Here is a 15,223-nt window from a genome sequence, read left to right as displayed (position 1 = left end):
AAGCGGTAGAAAATGAATTATTAAAGGCCTACTGAAACTTACTACTACCCACCACGCAGTCTGATAGTTTATATATCAATGATGAAATATTGACATTGAAACACATAACAATACGGCCTTTTTAGTTTACTAAATTACAATTTTAAATTTCCCGGGAGTTTTGTCTTGAAAACGTCGTGTAATGATGACATGTATGCAAGACGTCACGGGTTTTTAGGAAGTATGAGCGCTGCACACACACACAGCTAAAAGTCGTCAGCTAATAGTCGGCATAATTATACAGTATTTTGGACATTTGTGTTGCTGAATCTTTTGCAATTTGTTCAATTAATATTGGAGAAGTCACAGTAGAAAGATGGAGTTGGGAAGCTTTAGCCTTTAGCCACACAAACACACGGTGATTCCTTGTTTAAAATTCCCGGAGCTGAAACTTTACTATGGATCAGAACGGGGTCAAGAGAACATGAATCCCGACCAAATGTCAACCAGCAGGTTTCGGTGAGAAAATTGTGGTTAAAAAGTCAGTTTTTACCGGAGAATAGCTGAGCTTGTGCCGTCCATAGCTGCCGTCGACTCCCCTGAGACAATGGCGACAACACACCCGTGGAGACACCCTTCCGACTATCAGGTACTATTAAACTCACTAAAACACTAGCAACACAATAGAAAGATAAGGGTTTTCCCAGAATTATCCTAGTAAATGTGTCTAAAAACATCTGAATCCGTCCCAATGCAATCGCGTTTTTTGTTTTTTTTTTTACTTTATTTTTAAACTTTTTTTTTTTGTCTAGTCTGTCACTATCAATAGCCTCAAACACAAATCTTTCATCCTCGCTCAAATTAATGGGGAAATTGTCGTTTTCTCGGTCTGAATAGCACTCTTTGTCGGAGGCTCCCATTAAAAACAATGGGAATATGTGAGGAGACCCCACACTTGTGACGTCATCGTCTGCGACTTCCGGTAGAGGCAGGGCTTTTCTCTTAGCACCGAATCGTGGATGTTCTCTACTAAATCTTTTCAGCAAAAAATGTGGCAATATCGCGAAATGATCAAGTATGACACATAGAATGGACCTGCTATCCCCGTTTAAATAAGAAAATCCAATTTCAGTAGGCCTTTAATCTACTTGTTCATTTACTGTTAATAGCTGCTTACTTTCTTTTTTAACATGTTCTATCTAGACTTATGTTAAAATGCAATAACGACTTATTCTTCTGTTGTTGGATACTTTACATTAGTTTTGGATGATACCACAAATTTGGGTATCAATCCGATATCAAGTAATTACAGGATCATACATTGGTCATATTCAAAGTCCTCATGTGTCCGGTGACATAGTTTCCTTTGTAAAAATAATATACGTATTTTAAAAACAAAAATAATTTAGTGATGCTAAAAATATCGATGTAATCATAGTAGTATGGACTAGATACGCTCCTGTACTTGGTATCATTACAGTGGATGTCAGGTGTAGATCCACCAATGGCGTTTGTTTACATTTTGACGCCAGTGAGCTACGGTGTGTAGTGAAACATGTTTAGCTATTCCTCGTCCTGCAGGGATGATACTTGCAAGAAAAATACTTTATTTGTCGCCATTGAGACAAATAGTGGGCTTCACGGTGGCAGAGGGGTTAGTGCGTCTGCCTCACAATATGAAGTTCCTGCAGTCCTGGGTTCAAATCCAGGCTCGGGATCTTTCTGTGTGGAGTTTGCATGTTCTCCCCGTGAATGCGTGGGTTCCCTCCGGGTACTCCGGCTTCCTCCCACTTCCAAAGACATGCACCTGGGGATAGGTTGATTGGCAAAACTAAATTGGCCCTAGTGTGTGAATGTGAGTGTGAATGTTGTCTGTCTATCTGTGTTGGCCCTGCGATGAGGTGGCGACTTGTCCAGGGTGTACCCTGCCTTCCGCCCGATTGTAGCTGAGATAGGCGCCAGCGCCCCCCGCGACCCCGAAAGGGAATAAGCGGTAGAAAATGGATGGATGGATGGATGAGACAAATAGTGATTTAGAAGTCGCTAAAACACGGCCGACTGCGGATGGACTTTAACCACTAGCTAGCTAACCATGTCTTAAAGCACCTCTTCCTGAGGGCGTTTCAGTGTTCTAACGTCACCTATATATTTAATTTTTAAGCCAAAATGCGTTCGTTCTCCCTTTTCTGTCTACACACCATGTCTGCGTGTAAGTACTCTGTGATTGTGCGCTGCCGAACATGCTCCTCTGCTAAAAAACCACGACACAACGTGACGACAACATGGGGTCAGGGGGGGTTGGTGGACTGGTACTTTTTAGAGGCAATATAGTACCGAATATGATTCATTCGTATCGCGGTACTGTACTAATACCGGTATACCGTACAACCTTATTACATATACTTCTTGGAATTAAACCTCTGCCTTGTTGCTTTGTTGTATGGGTGGGAGACTGCATTGATTGAGGTTTCTCATTACTTCTCATGTCATAAAGTTACTAAAAGTTAAATCATTTTCACACATAAAGACAACCCTATTGCAGCTATATTAAAGGTTGGATAAAACATGGCACCTTGAAATGTTGAATAAAGTCACTCATAACTTTTCCTCATGACAACAACTAAAGAGCTTACATCCTAAATGATTTTTACATTAACATGACTATTTTGTATAAGGCTACTGGAAAAATATCGCAGTACTATACTAATACCGGTGTACGGTACAACCCTATTAAACAGACACTTGAATTGAATTACAGATTGCTACTACAAACGCCGTTTCCATATAAGTTGGGAAATTGTATTAGATGTAAATATAAAAGAATACAATAATTTGCAAAACATTTTCAACCCATATTCAGTTGAATATGCTACAAAGACAACATATTTGATACTGATAAAAATTTATTTTTTTGCAAATAATTATCAACTTTAGAATTTGATGCCAGCAACACGTGACAAAGAAGTTGGGAAAGGTGGAAATAAATACTGATAAAGTTGAGAAATGCTCATCAAACACTTATTTGGAACATCCCACAGGTGTGCAGGCTAATTGGGAACAGGTGGGTGCCATGATTGGGTATAAAAACAGCTTCCCAAAAAATGCTCAGTCTTTCACAAGAAAGGATGGGGCGAGGTACACCCCTTTGTCCACAACTGTGTGAACAAATAGTCAAACAGTTTAAGAATGTTTCTCAAAGTGCAATTGCAAGAAATTTAGGGATTTCAACATCTACGGTCCATAATATCATCAAAAGGTTCAGAGAATCTGGAGAAATCACTCAACGTAAGCGGCATGGCCGGAAACCAACATTGAATGACCGTGACCTTCGATCCCTCAGGCGGCACTGTATCAAAAACTGACTTCAATCTTTAAAGGATATCACCACATGGGCTCAGGAACACTTCAGAAAACCACTGTCACTAAATACAGTTTGTCGTTACATCTGTAAGTGCAAGTTAAAGCTCTACTATGCAAAGCAAAAGCCATTTATCAACAACATCCAGAAACGCCACCGGCTTCTCTGGGCCTGAGATTGTCTAAGATGGACTGATGCAAAGTGGAAAAGTGTTCTGTGGTCTGACAAGTCCACATTTCAAATCGTTTTTGGAAATATTCGACATCGTGTCATCCGGACCAAAGGGGAAGCGAACCATCCCGACTGTTATCGACGCAAAGTTCAAAAGCCAGCATCTGTGATGTATGGGAGTGCATTAGTGCCCAAGGCATGGGTAACTTACACATATGTGAAGGCACCATTAATGCTGAAAGGTACATACAGGTTTTGGAACAACATATGTTGTCATCTAAGCGCCGTCTTTTTCATGGACGCCCCTGCTTATTTCAGCAAGACAATGCCAAGCCACATTCAGCACGTGTTACAACAGTGTGGCTTCGTAAAAAAAACAGTACGGGTACTTTCCTGGCCCGCCTGCAGTCCAGATCTGTCTCCCATCGAAAATGTGTGGCGCATTATGAAGCGTAAAATACGACAGAGGAGACCCCGGACTGATGAACGACTGAAGCTCAACATAAAACAAGAATGGGAAAGAATTCCACTTCCAAAGCTTCAACAATTAGTTTCCTCAGTTCCCAAACACTTATTGAGTGTTGTTAAAAGAAAAGGTGATGTAACACAGTGGTGAACATGCCCTTTCCCAACTACTTTGGCACGTGTTGCAGCCATGAAATTCTAAGTTAATTATTATTTGCAAAAAAAAGTAAAGTTTATGAGTTTAAACACCAAATATCTTGTCGTTGTAGTGCATTCAACTGAATATGGGTTGAAAAGGATTTGAAAATCATTGTATTTTGTTTATGTTTACATCTAACACAATTTCTCAACTCATATGGAAACAGGGTTTGTATTTATTGAATAATACCTCAGCAAAATATGAATGTAAGTTCATAAACTGTGAAAAGAAATGCATCAATGCAATATTCACTGTTGACAGCTAAATTTTTTTGGACATGTTCCATAATTATTGATGTTAAAGATTTATTTATGTGTGAAGAAATGTTTCGAATGAAGTTGATGAATCCAGATGGATCTCTATTACAATCCCCAAAGAGGGCACTTTAAGTTGATGATTACTTCTATGTATAGAAATCTTTATTTATAATTGAATCACTTGTTTATTTTTCAACAAGTTTTTAGTTATTTTTATATATTTGTTTCCAAAATACAATTTCATAAATCAGAAACCAATGACATTTTTTTTTACGTCTTTATTTCTTTTTTATCAACCAAAAATGCTTTGCTCTGATTAGAGGGTACATGAATTTAAAAAAAATTCACAGGGGGTACATCACTGAAAAAAGGTTGAGAACCACTGGTGTACACAATACCTCCAGGCCACCGTATTAAACATGACATCACTGCTTGTCTCCTAATGAGCCCACTTTCCGAGCATATGTTAGATTGAAAAGACGGCCCCTTAACAAGCTCAGATCATCATTAGATGGCGCTGTGTTTTCCTGCAAATCTCTTCTGGAAGTAATTAATCGCCGTCCAACGGAGGGTTAGATTGCAAATATTTACCCAAGTGGCCCCTTGGTGTTAATTATATCTCCCGGGCCCCCCCCCCCCTTCTGGATATTTAGAAGAAGCCCTTAAAAAGATGCAGCCTCCTGAATGGGGAAAATTAGTGTTTAGCCAATTCATTAATTAATGCATTAGTGTGGGCGGGAAATTAACCGCCCCCAAAAAATGTCTCCATTCAGGGAGGATTATGACGGGGGTGGTGGGTACGGGTGGAAAAAAATAAAAAAAAGACATTGTTGCCCTCCGATGTAATTACAAGACAGTGCAAATGCTCTTGTAATGAGGTGAAAGGCAGCCCCTTAACATCCATCCCTTTTAGTCCCCCCTCCCCGAGTTGAAAGCAGCACTGACAACAATGATAAGAGACGCAGGTAAAGAGGATTGAATGGCTCTCTTTCTGGGACTCCTGGGGGGCCGGCCTTCCCAGCACAACAACACTTGGCCCCCGATGAGAGAAGGGGGGCCGGCGTACTGAAAAGGACCCACGTTGTGAAAGTTTTGCAACAGTGATTGCAAACACACACACACGCACACACACACTCATTGAGTTATCTTTACTCGGGCTTTGTGCGGCCTAATTGGAGCTGATGAGCTCCTAATTGGTAGCTGTCTTACAAGGCCGGCCACTTAAAGCAATGGCGAGCTGAGGGAGGCAGCATGAGCAGAGTTAATGAGAGGCTTTGCCACAAAAAAAAAAAAAGCTTTCAAATGCGCCTCTTTTACCCAATAGGAGAAAAGGGAAAGTTGAGGATATCTTTTTTTTTTTTTTTTTTTTTTTTTTGTGCCGGTATCTGAAAGGACCCGGAGGAGGAGGCGGCACTTGTGTGCATAAAGGGGGGGGGGGGGGTCCGTGCGCTATTGTCGCGCTCGTTGCAAATAATGAGAGAGAGAGAGCTCCTCAAATGAATGTGCTTAAGGGGTAGGGGGGGAGAGGGGAGAGACAACAACTACGAGTGGTCCTTTCCAGGAACGGACCACACTGGACCGTGTTGAGGCGACGCACCCCCCATTGAGGTCGGACCCCTGGCGCTTTGTGAAGCCTGGAGCATGTTGGACTTGTGTGCACACTCCAGAGCCAGCGTCTGCTCATCATTGTTGCCGTCTTTCTAATGGGAAGGACTGGGGATACGCGGTCGGTAGACGACCACGACGCATCCTGCATGGCGGCTTCTCGCGCATTCCAACGCAAACGGAATCGGGCCACGATTCAGTTTGCCATTCCCGATCCCGCTCGAGGGACGTTTTGTTGAAGGGGAACATCATCAGCAGACCTATGTAAGCGTCAATATATACCTTGATGTTGCAGAAAAAAGACCATATGTTTTTTTTTAACCGATTTCCGAACTCTAAAAGGGTGAATTTTGGCGGATGAAACGCCTTTCAATTGTTCGCTGTCGGAGCGATGACCTTTCACCCGTGACATCAAAACAGGAAGCAATCCGCCATTTTTTCAAGCACATTATCAGAAGCAGAATCAGAAAAGTTTTTATTGCCATTGTTTGAGAACGGGTTCACAAACTAGGAATTTTACCTGCCGCAATCATGCAACATAAAAGACAGAATAGAGTAACATGAGCTGTAACTGAGCTATCAGATCCTGTTATTGTAGGGGAAGAACTGTTTAGATGGCGGGAGGTGTGGGTCTGGATGGACCGTAGTCTCCTGCCTGAGGGAAGAGGGGAGAATATTTTGTGTCCAGGGTGAGAAGAGTCAGCTGTGATCCGACCCACACGTCTCCTGGTCCTGGAGGAGAACAGGTCCTGGAGGGGTTGGAGTTTGCAGCCAATCACTTTCTCAGGTGCTTGGCTGCAATCGATGCTTATCCCGGACTGTGGCGCCGGGTAACCACACGGTGATGGAGGAGGTGAGGATGGACTCGATGATGGCTGAGTAGAACTGCCAGGAGCACCGCTAGGGATTTTGGGCCCCATGAAAAGAATCTTTCCAGGGCCCCCAACACATAATTTCATATAATTTTATCATCATTAGGAGCCTCTCTGGGCCCCCCTCTATCATGGGCCCCTAGAATCCGTTTCCTTTACCCCCCCTTTTCGGCACCCCTGAGAACTGCACCAGCATCTGAGTCGGCACTTTCAGTTTTTTCAGTTGCCGCAGGAAGTACATCCTCTGCTGCGCCTTCTTGATGAGGGAGCTGATGGTGGGCTCTCACTTGAGGTCCTGGGTGATGGTGGTGCCCAGGAAACGGATGGAGTCCACAGTGAAGACGGGGGTGGGAGAGTCAATCAGGGTGAGGGGGGATGGTGGGGCTGTGACTTTCCTGAAGTCCATGATCATCTCCACTGTTTTCTGGGCGTTCAGCTCCAGGTTGTTGAGGCTGCACCAGGACGCCAGCCGGTCCACCTCTTTCCTGTAGGCAGACTCGTCGTCATCCGAGATTACACACACCAAGTCAAGTTATTTTCCGTTTTTTCGACTGTTTTCCGTACCGTGGAGACATCATGCCTCGTCGGTGTGTTGTCAAAGGGTGTAACAACACGATCAGGGACTGATTCAAGTTGACTTACGTGGAGTGTGCTAATCACACATGTCAATGGTCACGGCATGCTAATCGATGCTAACATGCTATCTAGGCTAGCTATATGTACATATTGCATCATTATGCCTCATTTATAAGCTATATTTGCATCCAGCCTTTCCCTCCACCCACATTTAATGCCAAACAAACGCATACCAATCGACGGATTCAAGTTTCACCAGTGATCAAAAGATGCGAAAGTCTCTCATTTGTTCTGCACACTTTACCGACGATAGCGATGCTACGACAGAGATGGCACAGAGATGTGTGGATAACCTGCGACACTCAAAGCAGATACATTTCCAACGATAAAGTCAACGAAATCACAAAGGTGAGTTTTGTTGATGTTATTGACTTATGTGCTAATCAGACATATTTGATCATGGCATGACTGCAAGCCAATCGATGCTAACATGCTATTTAAGCTAGCTGTATGTGCATATTGCATCATTATGAATCATTTGTAGCTACATTTGCATCCAGCCTTTCCCTCCACCCACATTTAATGCCAAACAAACACTTGCCAATCGACGGATTCAAGTTGCACCAGTGGTCAAAAGATGCAATCGTTCGTTAGAAGGCGTTCGCCGAATTCGTCCTCGTTGCCGCTGTCTGTCATGATATGGCTCAATAGCTTCCCTTTCTTCTTCAATTTCGTTTTCGCTACCTGCCTCCACACTCCAACCATCCGTTTGAATACATGCGTAATCTGTTGAATCGCTTAAACCGCTGAAATCCGAGTCTGAATCCGAGCTAATGTCGCTATATCTTTCTGTTCTATCCGCCATGTTAGTTTGTATTGGTGTCACGCAGTGATGTCACAGGAAAATGGACGGGTGGATATAGCGATGGTGAAAATCAGGCACTTTTAAGCCATTTTTAAGGGATATTGCGTGATGGGTAAAATTTTGAAAAAAACTTCGAAAAATAAAATAAGCAACTGGGAACTGATTTTTATTGGTTTTAACCCTTCTGATATTGTGATAATGTTCCCTTTTAACCCCCCTGGGCAGGTTTTTGTTTGTGGCCCCATTACGGTCTTAAACATTGTCGAGAGGGCTTTCTTTGGCCATGTCTACACTAAGTCGTTTAACCCCTTATAAAAAAAATATTTAGCCCAGGGGTCACCAACGCGGTGCCCGCGGGCACCAGTTAGCCCGTAAGGACCAGATGAGTAGCCCGCTGGCCTGTTCTAAAAATAGCTCAAATAGCAGCACTTACCAGTGAGCTGCCTCTATTTTTTACATTTTATTTATTTACTAGCCAGCTGGTCTCGCTACGCTCGACATTTTTAATTCTAAGAGAGACAAAACTCAAATAGAATTCGAAAATCCAAGAAAATATTTTAAAGACTTGGTCTTCACTTGTTTAAATAAATTCATTTATTTTTTTACTTTGCTTCTAGAAACTTTCAGAAAGACAATTTTAGAGAAAAAATACAACCTTAAAAATGATTCTGGGATTTTTAAACACATATACCTTTTTACCTTTTAAATTCTTTCCTCTTCTTTCCTGACAATTTAAATCAATGTCCAAGTAATTTTTTTTGTTATTATTGTAAAGAATAATACATACATTTTAATTTAATTCTTCATTTTAGCTTCTGTTTTTTCAACAAATAATATTTGTAAAATATTTCTTCAAACTTATGATTACATTTCAAAAAAATTATTCTGGCAAATCTAAAAAATCTGCAGAATCAAATTTAAATCTTATTTCAAAGTCTTTTGAATTTCTTTTAAAATTTTTGTTCCGGAAAATCTAGAAGAAATAATGATTTGTCTTTGTTAGAAATATAGCTTGGTCCAATTTGTTATATATTCTAACAAAGTGCAGATTGGATTTTAACCTATTTAAAACATGTCATCAAAATTCTAAAATTAATATTAATCAGGAAAAATTATTAATGATCCATCCATTCATTTTCTACCGCTTATTAATGATTTTCCATAAATTATTTTTTACATTTTTTCAAAAAGATTCGAATAAGCTAGTTTTTCTCTTCATTTTTTTCGGTTGAATTTTGAATTTTAAAGAGTCGAAATTGAAGATAACTATGTTTCAAAACTTAATTTTAATTTTTTTCGTGTTTTCTCCTCTTTTAAACCGTTCAATTAAGTGTTTTTTCATCATTTATTCTGTACAAAAAACCTTCCATAAAGGAAAAAAAATGTACGACGGAATGACGGACAGAAATACCCATTTTTATATATATATATTTATTAAAGGTAAATTGAGCAAATTGGCTATTTCTGGCAATTTATTTAAGTGTGTATCAAACGGGTAGCCCTTCGCATTAATCAGTACCCAAGAAGTAGCTCTTGGTTTCAAAAATGTTGGTGACCCCTAGTTTAGCCTATGGCCCGTTTCAGCCACAATAAACCATCGTTTAAGGTCCCCCTCCTCGGACAATTTTTTACACGGGTAAGTGCGTCGTGTATTTCGTGAATCTCCGGCTCTTAGCTTTGTATGCAGTGACTTGTTATAGTGTCATAACATGGACTTTGGGGTTTGTTTTTCCGGAATGCAAAGGAAAGTTGGCGCGGGCAAGGCGTGAAGGTAGGGACGTATTTATTAAATGCTATAAAAAAAGGAAATAAAGGCACACAAAGGCGGAAGTAGAAAAACTTGGCTAATGAACAAAAACTTGCACAAAGGCAGAAACTATGAACATGAAACAAAACTCGATAACTGTGACATGAAGAAACATTTAAACGTGGCATAGCAAGAAGGATAACTTTGGAGTGTATTAGAGGTAAAGTCGCCAGGCTGACTACCCGGCAACTGCGGCTTGAATAATGCTGTGGTGATTAGTGAAAACAGGTGCGTGACATGGGGACAAGGTGAAAACTAATGAGTTGACATGGAAACAAAGCAAACAAGGAAGTGCAAAAACAGACTTAAACAAAACAGAACATAACTAAACCAAACATGATCACAAGACATGACATATAGCTGGTGAGGCAGTGACGTAATCAGAATCAGATTTACACAATATACAGAATGCGCGCTGCGCAGATTATTCGATTGGCAGCAGTTTATGGGTTATGTTTCATTTCTGCATTCTTGACACATACAAATTGTCGCCCACAAAATGTGCATTTCATTAAAAACGAAACAACCTTTTTGTGGAGAGACACAGCCGACGGGCCGACAACGGGCAGAAAGCAGCAGCGCGGGCCCACCTAGAGGGCAGGAGGCGGGGCATGCGGCGGCGAGGAGAGGCGTGACACATGCGGAGCAACACTGGAGCGGCAATCTGAGCCAGGTGCATATATTCCACACCTGCTCACAATCTGTCTATCTGCTGCTAGAGTACAGAAAGGGCGAGGGAGGAACGAGCGAGAGAGCAGCACGGAGGAGGAAACGACGGCCACCCGACCACGAGCACGACGATCGATCCACCCCGAGATGACAAACCCCCGCAGCGGACGCAAGCACCGGACACCGAAAGGCGTGCAACGGCGACAAGCAGGCAGAACTCGCGCACTGAAAAGTGGTGTGACCAACGGCAGTGCCGGCGCACTAGAAATGGGCGCGCCCGACTGGTCAGAAGACAGATTTAATGAGGAAATAAATCTGAATCACTACGATGAGGTGGCGACTTGTCCAGGGCGTACCCTGCCTTCCGCCCGATTGTAGCTGAGATAGGCGCCAGCGCCCCCCGCGACCCCAAAAGGGAACAATCAGTAGAAAATGGATGGATGGATGGAAATCTGAATCAATGCTCCTATGATGCGTCGTGTTCTGCCCTCACTGTATGTGTTGTGGTTATACAGCTTGGCAGACAGCTAACAGCCAATCCAAGACGTTCTACTAAAGTTCCAAAGCAGATGAATCCATTTAAATAAATGATAAATGGGTTGTACTTGTATAGCGCTTTTCTACCTTCAAGGTACTCAAAGCGCTTTGACACTACTTCCACATGTATCCATTCACACACACATTCACACACTGATGGAGGGAGCTGCCATGCAAGGCGCCAACCAGCACCCATCAGGAGCAAGGGTGAAGTGTCTTGCTCAGGACACAACGGACGTGACGAGGTTGGTACTAGGTGGGAATTGAATCAGGGATGCTCGGGTTCCGCACGGCCACTCTCCCCACTGCGCCACGCCATCCCATTTAGGCTCTTTATTGTTGTTGATCTTGCTTTGTCTTGCACTGGACTTTTATTTTTACAATTATCATTATTATTATTATTGTAAATTTGAAATACACACAATGACAATGTATAAGATGTATGATTCAATTAACAAACTGAAATGTAATGCACAATATGTAAACATTAGCTTTACACAAATATACAGCATTATTACCAAACAAATACTGCTGAGTGTTGAAACTATTTCGATGGTGGAAATATGCGACCGGCAGCCATTTTAAATCCTCAAACATTCATTGAAATAGTGTACAAAAATCGTTTTTCAATACACATCTTACTATCAAATTTAGCCACTTTCCACCTTAGTATGGAGTTACATAAACAAGTTAAACAGTTTACTTACAGACTTACCTTTTACAAGGCTTGTTAGAGTTAACACAACTCGTCTACTTCTCATTTTTTATGAACTAAACTAACATCGTAAAGCGGCAGAACCGGAAGTGCCAAACTATTGACGCGCAGCATTTCCCATCGCCACAAGGTGTCAGTAATGGTCCACAATCAAACGGGCATAACACGTCGTGTGTCAAGTGTCCCCGCAACCCACACGAGGACGGCTGGGAGTCCTTCACAATTTTTTTTTGTTTCGTCTTACCTTCACTTATAGATGAAGTCCATGCGCCGGTCCTTCTGGATAAAAATAGCCGTCTCTTTCTGGTAAAAGTCCTTCTTCACTTCCTTCAGTTTTAAAAGTCTTATAAGAGTTCAACATAGTTGTGTGATTAGCAGAGCTCCTACTCTCATCATTTCCACGAAATGCGAGCTGCTGTTTGGCGAGGAAGCAGGTCGCATTGATGACATCTTTTAAAATCTCTCGGTTCTCTTTTACTTTAGCCTTGTGGACACTAATGTTGAGTCGCCGCTGTTCATCCAAAGCCAAGTCTATCCTTGTCATCCCAAACGTTTTTAGCGCAATCTAGCTTTGAATATGAGCAGCCGACCGCTCATGTTTGGTGAGGCTTCTTTGGAAATTCTTTAGGTCACAAAATCCCATTTGAGTCCACACAGTTCCACAGGTTGAAAAAAGAAGGCAAGGAAAGCAGAAAAGGCGGTTTCTTGCAGAACATCCACAAAGCCAGTCATTTCAGGTATAAGTAACTTTCCGTCCTTCTGATTGAAACAAACCATTCAGCTCCGGCGTTGCTCTTCCTTTAGTAATTATCTCCTGCTTCGCTTGAAAGTCCACTTTAAAAAACTGTTTAAGTGCAGAAATGTAGTCATCCTTGTTGAAAGTCGGGGTGCACGAGACAGAAAAAATAAGTCGCTGCGGCACTTACCTGCTGAGGCCACCGTATGTCTGGGATCATCAGCGCCCCTATCTTAAGGCACGGGAACTGTTTGCCTCACCTCATACTTTTTTCAAAATAATCTTACTTATCTCATCGTATGGATTAAAACTTATTTCACAAATTATTTATTTATTTATTTTTATTGTGACTACTTATGGAGTATATTGTGAATTGAGAACAGGAAGCATACAAAAGTTTTAGCAACTGTTGTGTAAAATAAAAGGGGTGGGATTAAATAAGCTCTGCTTCTTCCTACTCCTTTTCAAACATGTTGAAAAGAGAAACCGAAAATTGTGATGTATCATGTTGTATGTTTGCATATTCCAAATAAACTCAAACTGGGCGTAGTGGGTAGAGCGGCCGTGTCAGAAACCTGAGGGTTGCAAGTTCACTTCCCACCTATTGACATCCAAAAAAAAAAAAAAAGCGCTGCCGTTGTGTCCTTGGGCAGGACACTTCACCCTTTGCCGCCGGTGCCGCTCACACTGGTGAATGAATGACTGGCAACGCTTCCATCAGTCTATGCCAGGGCAGCTGTTGCTATTGATGTAGCTTACCACCACCAGGTGTGAATGAATGAAGGGTTCCCACTTCAATGTGAGCGCTTTGAGTATCTAACAATAGAAAAGCGCGATATAAATCTAATCCATTATTATAAACTCAACTCAACTCAACTCAACTCAACTCAAGGGGCACTGCCATGCTAATGACCAATGTGGCCATAATGGTTCATGTGACTGCAACCGTTTACATAACAAAAGGAGGGCCTTCCAGCCGATCGGCTGACCTGTGGGCTTTATAGGTAGAAAAGCCAAATGGCTGCTCTCTGGGAGTTCTATTGTTAAAAAAACTCCACCCGGACAGCCCCGCAAAAGAGGACATATCCGGTGAAAAGACGAGGTATGGTCAGTATATTGTAGCCGTGTGTTGTGCCTTGGTGTGCGTGCGGTACGCTACTTAATATGTCCGTGTAAACTATAAACTCGTTCGGTACACCTCCGAACTGAACCGAAACCCCCGTACCGAAACGTTCAATACAAATACACGTACCGTTACACCCCTACTCATGTGTAGCTATTACAATTGTGATTGCATCAGTTGTAAACAATAGTATTTAGGATATTTTTGTAAACAGTCAGGACGGTGTCATCCACCACTCTGTACAGAGCAGCAGCCACACTCAGTTTAATGTTACTGTGTACTTGGATGTCCCGTGGAATACATTGTAGTTTTCTACAAGCATGCATTCCTAGTTTAGGAGTTATTTTGTAAAGCGGTTGTATTAGCTCTGTCTCTCTCTCTCTCACTGTCGCCATTGAGTACATTAGGTGTGACACAACACTGGATTGACTGGCCAAATATTTGTGCTGACTACTGGGATGAGCTTTTCACAGGCCCGCTGACCCAGTAACGTCCTGCAGGTCGTCTTTGTGCGCCACTAAATTGATCCATTAGCATTGCTTTTGTTACTCAAATCCCACATTTGCCGACAGAAGAGTGCGATTTAACTCCCTAATGAGGACTTCCTGGCACAAAAGCACAGAGGACTCTATTTTGTCTGCTCCTTAAATCCACAGTTTTAAACGCGCTCCAAGAGATGACAAATAATTTACGATGACAGAGCTCCACCCTTCTTCTGTCACTTGAAGATGCTTCCTCCTACTTGCTGACATTTCTGTTCAGGTTATCCTTGACCGAACAGGCTTCATGTGACATTAGCATTACTTTTTCAACCACCTAAAAATGGTTAATCACACCCAAAAGCTATAATCATGCACTTATTTCAACAATATATTCATCAATGTGGTGACATTATAATATTCACGGTTTGATATAAAGGTGCAACACAAAACAAAGTGTCTTGTATGATCACGTTTAACACTTTGTGGGTAGTGTCCATGTCAGATTTATACATTTGTCCCAAAAAGGGCTTCAAAAACAGATTTAAAAAAAATAATTATTTGATTTTAATAATAGCAGGTAAAAATATGAACGTATAAAATCAATGTGAAAAACAACTGCACAAATCTCAAAATTGTATTGTTAAAAGAGTCAAAGTTAAAAAGTACCCCAATAAAAGTATTTTCAAATGGAGTGTATTCACTGGTTTTTTTTCTGCTTTCAAAATCAGCATGAATGTGAAAAATTTATAAAATACGTAAACAATGACTTAAAATATTTACGTTTGAAAAAAAATATATAATCAATGC

Source organism: Nerophis ophidion, linkage group LG17, assembly GCF_033978795.1.
Source record: "Nerophis ophidion isolate RoL-2023_Sa linkage group LG17, RoL_Noph_v1.0, whole genome shotgun sequence".
NCBI lineage: Eukaryota > Metazoa > Chordata > Actinopteri > Syngnathiformes > Syngnathidae > Nerophis > Nerophis ophidion.
This window is presented reverse-complemented; position numbering follows the sequence as displayed.